This window comes from Pleuronectes platessa, chromosome 8 (assembly GCF_947347685.1).
Source record: "Pleuronectes platessa chromosome 8, fPlePla1.1, whole genome shotgun sequence".
Lineage (NCBI taxonomy): Eukaryota > Metazoa > Chordata > Actinopteri > Pleuronectiformes > Pleuronectidae > Pleuronectes > Pleuronectes platessa.
The window spans coordinates 24,069,786-24,075,701 of NC_070633.1; the positions used below are offsets into that span (position 1 = coordinate 24,069,786).

At 39.4% G+C, this 5,916-nt stretch overlaps 1 long non-coding RNA gene across 1 annotated transcript; it reads right to left on the reverse strand.

Annotated features, from left to right (window-relative positions):
* Positions 1-2,629: 2,629 nt before the first annotated feature.
* Positions 2,630-4,798, reverse strand: LOC128446097 (uncharacterized). The gene is made up of 2 exons (XR_008339547.1): positions 4,596-4,798; positions 2,630-3,955 (listed from the first exon to the last, which is right to left on the reverse strand). It is a non-coding gene; the product is annotated as an uncharacterized LOC128446097 (long non-coding RNA).
* Positions 4,799-5,916: the final 1,118 nt, after the last annotated feature.

Consider the following 5,916-nt stretch of genomic DNA (forward strand, 5'->3'; position numbering starts at 1 on the left):
CTCTCCACAGGACGTCAGGATAATAAAAGTATCAGGTAAACAAATATCCAATAAATCTGTGTGACTTTTGTTCCAGAGCGCTTCCATTAGTAACTTCACAGCTGGAACCTAAAACAGATCAAATGAGAAAAATGGACTGAAGTAATGGTGCATTTTGAGGGATCATAATTTAGTCTATATGTGTTTCCATTTTACCTCGTACTGTGTCTTCTGTGATGTAATTTGCTCACCTCCTATAAGGCAGCACAGAGGAAGTGAGAGCTTTTAATGACCACGATACCACAGCTCCACAACCACGACTGTGCTGATCCCAATTGCGTTGAATGTGCAAGAAGGAGTTTGAGATAGTCTGCCTTCAATTTTGTACAAAAGGAGGAAGTGGATCCAAACCCAAATATGAGAAAATGCTGCAAATGTTAAAGCTGAAAAAACAAACAATGTAGAAAAATGAAATACTTCTTATCCCCAGTTCTACACTCAAGTCACATTCATATAATATCTGACTTCCTTTTGTTAATAATGTTTACATTTGACAAACAATTAAAAACTTGTTATAGGTTTGTAAACCTCGATTTAATGATTAAATAACTTTAATTAGTGTTGAAATAATCAACCAATCGGTTTATAGATAGAAAATTATTCAGTGTATGAAAACTATTATTTAGCTGATATGAGTCTGATTGATTATTAACTGGATGAATGGAAGATTAGTGAGAAAGCTGTAGGATGGGCTTTCCCCACAGTTTTCTAACTTTGAACTAAATGTACACCCCCCCCATCCCCCGTCTCCACCATCCATCCCGATGATGTGACCATGAAATGAACAACCTCTGTACTTCATATGTCGGCTGCTCCGCCTCCACTGGTGCATGTACAAAAGAAAAGCAGCGCACTGTAAATTGATACGTGAAGCTCTTCACGTATTAAACTGCAGCGTCAAGGTCACACACAGATTGCTGCTTTCTGCCGAGGTCGATTAAATAACACTAATTTTTCTTTGTGACATTAGTGCTGCATCATGTCAACAACTCAAATCCCAATACACATGTCGGAGGGACGGCCATATTTCACATTTAGTGTTCGGTGACTATGACAAACAGCGGGGAGCGTATATTACTCTGGATGGACGGGTTTACATTCCTCAAGGTCTTATATCATCTCGGGAATTGATATAACTTTATCTTTCCCTAACTCTCCCCCCTTAACAACTATATGTAAAGAAATGGTTTGTACGAGGCGTTTCACAACTCCCCGTCTTTGATTCGCGGCGTCTCAAAAGGAACACAGTGTTTCTTATCCCTCATCACAACTGACAGACAAAGTAAAAATGCATCTCACTGAGACAATCCACTCTTCACCGGCTGTGTCTCCCACGAGGGAACATTCTCCCCACAACAATGAGCTACTTAGACTGCCAGAGGACACAATGCCTGTGCAAAGAATCGAGATAAAAAGACAAGTTAGACGTGTCGGCGAGGGCCGATGAAGAAAGGGAGGAGGAGAGGGAGGTTATAAATTTAACATGGAACAGAAGTGGGACATATTGCACCCACAATGAATGAAGAGATCGTCTACGGCTTCCAAACGCTGAATCAAAGTGGACATGATGGGAATAAGACCTCAATTAAAGAGACGGATCGGGTCAGGCTCACGTGCACAACCACAGACACGTGGATTATTCAGAATACAGCCAGGTAGATTAAGATTATGAGGAGATTAGAACATTTAGGCAGCAAAGGAGAAGGAAGGAGATGATTTGTTAAAGGAAAGAGATAAAATCGCCATAATCCTTTGGCCAAACAACTATTTGGCTTTATTTTGGGGGACAATGGAGATGTCATGTATAGACTCCATGGTATTCACAGTAAGATCTTGCATTTAATATATAGGTAATTATTGCAAAAACAAATATAAACTAGGGCTACGTTGTAGCACTAACGGGCCCGAGCACAGGCAATTTCTATTCTGTTGCGGTCGGTAAAGAGAGAACGTTCAATGACCAAGCGCTCGTCTCTGCGTTGCATGCGTTTGTGCACTGCGGCAAGGATTATTGCTTCACTTCCTGTAGCCAGCAGGAGGCTCTATGAACTAGAGGTAAGTAACCTTGAAACCATACAACCAAACCTATTGCTTTAACTAGCACCATATACTTACATGCCTCAAGGCTTTTTTAATATAAAATTGTTATAAAAGTTAGTTTATTTAACACGTCTAATGAACACATTGAAGCAAGTTAACTGCAGAGTCGTATGTTTGGCTGTGACTTTGTTTTATTTTAATAAGTTAATATCAACAGCTACATGTGTAAGTTGCATGTGATAATAACTATGTTTCAACATTATTCTGATACAGGCTGATATATCCACCATTACTATTTTCACATCGTTAATTTAGTCTGTCATGGAGTTGTAGAGTCAATTAGACAGTATAGATAAGATTATAATGTCCACACATCAGTGTTGTAAACACTTCTCCAGTTAATTATATAATTATGTTTTCACACTGAGGGAAGTGGAGAAACTTGATGTGGACTGTTATCAACAGCTCTGTGGGAGATCATCACCTTGAATATTACAGATGAGGTAGAAAGACATTTTATCTGTGTACAATGTTGTATTTCTTTCTCACGTTTTATCAAAAGCGATTTAAAGTATGTGCATTTAACCATTAGTATACAAACCCAGACCCCAGTACATCGGTTCTATCTGAAATATGTGGTGCTTCATACACAACACAAAACATTCATAACAGTGCGCTTCTGCTCCTCATTAATGCAGCTCCTGATGTCCTCAGCAGCAACATGGTGGAGATTTGCAGCTTCATGCTGGTCAACTGGAAGACAACTGATTAAGATTAAAAGATTAAGATTAAGATCCATTTATTCGTCCCAAACAAATGCACAGACATGCAAAGGCACACTCATGCAGGTAGGGAAATTTAATCTCTGCTTTTTACCCATCTGGTGCAGGACACACAGAGCAGTGAGCGACCATGTACGGCGCTCACGGAGCAGATGTTGGGGGAGTGAGGTGCCTTGCTCAGGGGCACTAGAGAGGGTAGGGAGACTCTTGGATTTTTGGACAGATCAATCCAGGTTTGTCTTTTGTTGTCTCTCCGTGGAGTCGAACCGGAGACGAACCAGAGACCTTCTCTGCCCATAGTCCAAGTTTCTGCCCTCTACACATCACTCCATACGTTGCTCCCTTAACTACAGATGGCCTGCGAATGTCATGGAGTTTTACAGTGAATTAGACAGTTTAGATATGATTTGAATCTCCACACATCAGTGTTGTAAACAGTTCTCAAATTAATTATATAATTATGTTTTCACACTGAGGGAAGTGGAGAGACTTGTTGTGGACTGTTATCAATAGCTCTGTGGGAGATTATCACCTTGAATATTACAGATGAGGTAGAAAGACATTTTATCTATTTTTACAATGTTGTATTTCTTTCAGTACTTTTATCAAAAGCGACTTAAAATATGTGCATTTAACCATTAGGATACAAACCCAGACCACAGTACAACGGTTCTATCTGAAATCTGTTGTGCTTCATACACAACTCAAAACATTCTTTAACAGTGCGTTTCTTCTCTTCATAGATGAGGAACTGCAGCACCTGACGTCGTCAGCAGCAACATGGTGGTCAACACGTGGACGACTGCATCATCATCAGAAGCTACACAACACTTCTAAATTCCTCCCTTAAATAAAGATGGCCTGCAACTGTTTGGTGGTGGCAGTCATTGCTAAGTGGCATGGATAAGAATTAATTTCTATCTTCATTATGGTTGGTTAAAATAATAAAAACTTATAACAACAATGTGTATCTTTTGCTTTCTGATTTGATACACTTTAGATAAGAACCCAGTGTTTAATATTTCTGCTTTGCCATAAGAGACAAAACATGGTCAATTGGTCATCACAGCTGTGTCCTTCAGGCTCGTCCGTCCCTAATAAAATGAGAGGAAACATAAAAATAATCAGATCATAATCATTTCATCTTAGGAAATAGGTAGTGTACATCATTTTCAAATTCTCTATGAACACTGTCTGTTCTAGTAAAGTTACAAGGCTATAATGTATTTATATTTAACAAAATAATTCAGGGAAGTCTGCCTGAGATTAACGATGTAAACACTAGTAGACACGGTTATTTTTCACTGTAACACGTGACAGGACATCAACACTGTGACTCTGAATAAAGAGCCTTAGGATACGTAGTGCTCCTTTGCACAGCTGCTCTTACAATGTGTAGCAAGTGCTAAATCTCCATTAGTATAATAGTAATGAAAATCACCCTTCACATAATTGAACATATATTTTCCATGTGAACCGCTTTAACACAGTTCAATTCCGGAGCAAAATATAACTTATACAGTATTTATTAGAGTTACATATGAACAAAGTGTGTATTCTTATTTTCGGTGGATATTCAACTATGTATTTGAATATGCTTTTGGATTAAAACGTGCACTACCATGACAATGAATGTTTAGTATGGAGCTATTTCACATTAAAAGTATTGCATTATAATTTAACACATTATGTATTATGTGCAATACTTTGTAAGTAATGAAAACAGGTCTGTACCTGGAGTCAGTGTTCAGTCTGGTTGGATTCAAGTTGTGTCTCACGCTGGACATCCTAGAGGAACATTGAACACAAATACACAGATATGTTAAGTCATACATGTGCCATGTTATCTGCTTAACAGACTTTTACATGGTAATAATAAAATATTAATTCAAAGTTAATCAGATCATAATCATTTCAGCTTAGGAAATAGGTAGTGCATATTAGCCTACAATTCTGTATGACACTGTCTGTTCTAGTAAAGTTACAAGGCTATGATTTACTCATATTTAACAAAAGAATTCAGTGAAGTCTGTCTGAGATTAACGATTTAAATACTGAAGGTGGGAGACACGGTTACTTTTCACTGTAACACGTTACAACACTACTCTGAAGAAAGAGCTTTAGGACACGTAATGCTCCTTTGAACAGCTGCTAGTTAGCATCGCTAGCCCGCTAGCGAAACTAACTTACAAGCCGACACACAGTCTCCTGTCTCAGAGTCATCCGCATAAAGTAACGCTTATATCTGCTGGGTGGACCCGCTCATGTCGTTTCATGTCGGTGTTTGTCGGTAATAACCCCAACCGAATCGAAGGACAGTTACTGCACCCATGCGAAGATATTGTTAGCTTGCTTGTTAGCGAGCTAGTTAGCCTCCGGCGCTAGCGAAAAACAAGCCGACACACAGTCTCCTGTCTCAGATTCATCCTTATAAACGAACGCTTATCTCTGCTTGGTGGACCTGGGTTCATGGCGGTTGTTTCGGTAACAGCTGGCATTCGCATCGAACCCGTTGATATACACTGAGCTGGTATGTAGCTCCCAGATTAGCGTCCCTTAGCTATCACGGCTGATTCAAAGGCACCCTTTGAATCAAAGGAACATCAAAGTGTGTAATTTACCGGGTATGTGGGTGTAAGCCATTTCATGAGGCGTTCACTTGTAGCTGGTTGAAGCCGAACTCACAACACACAGCACAGCTTACACTGTGACGTCACGTGAATTTCAAACATCTATATCGCTTAAACGAGGGAGTTAAAATAAAATACACCCCCCTCAGAGTTGTCATGAAGGAAGAACTTAGCGATTGAGACTAAAACCAAAGTTTGAGCAATGCTGTAAAAGGTTTAATTCTCCTCTAAAGTTGGCCACCCTGTAAACACAGTCTGTTAATGCATAGATAACACAATCCATGGTCTGACACTGCCATCTAGTGACTAAATATTGCAGCACATCTGCCAGATATAGATGTTTTCATTCCTCAAACTGGAAGCCACACCACGGTCACACAGTATTATGAAAAGTTGCAATTTCGTTAACTTTAGATCTTCATCTT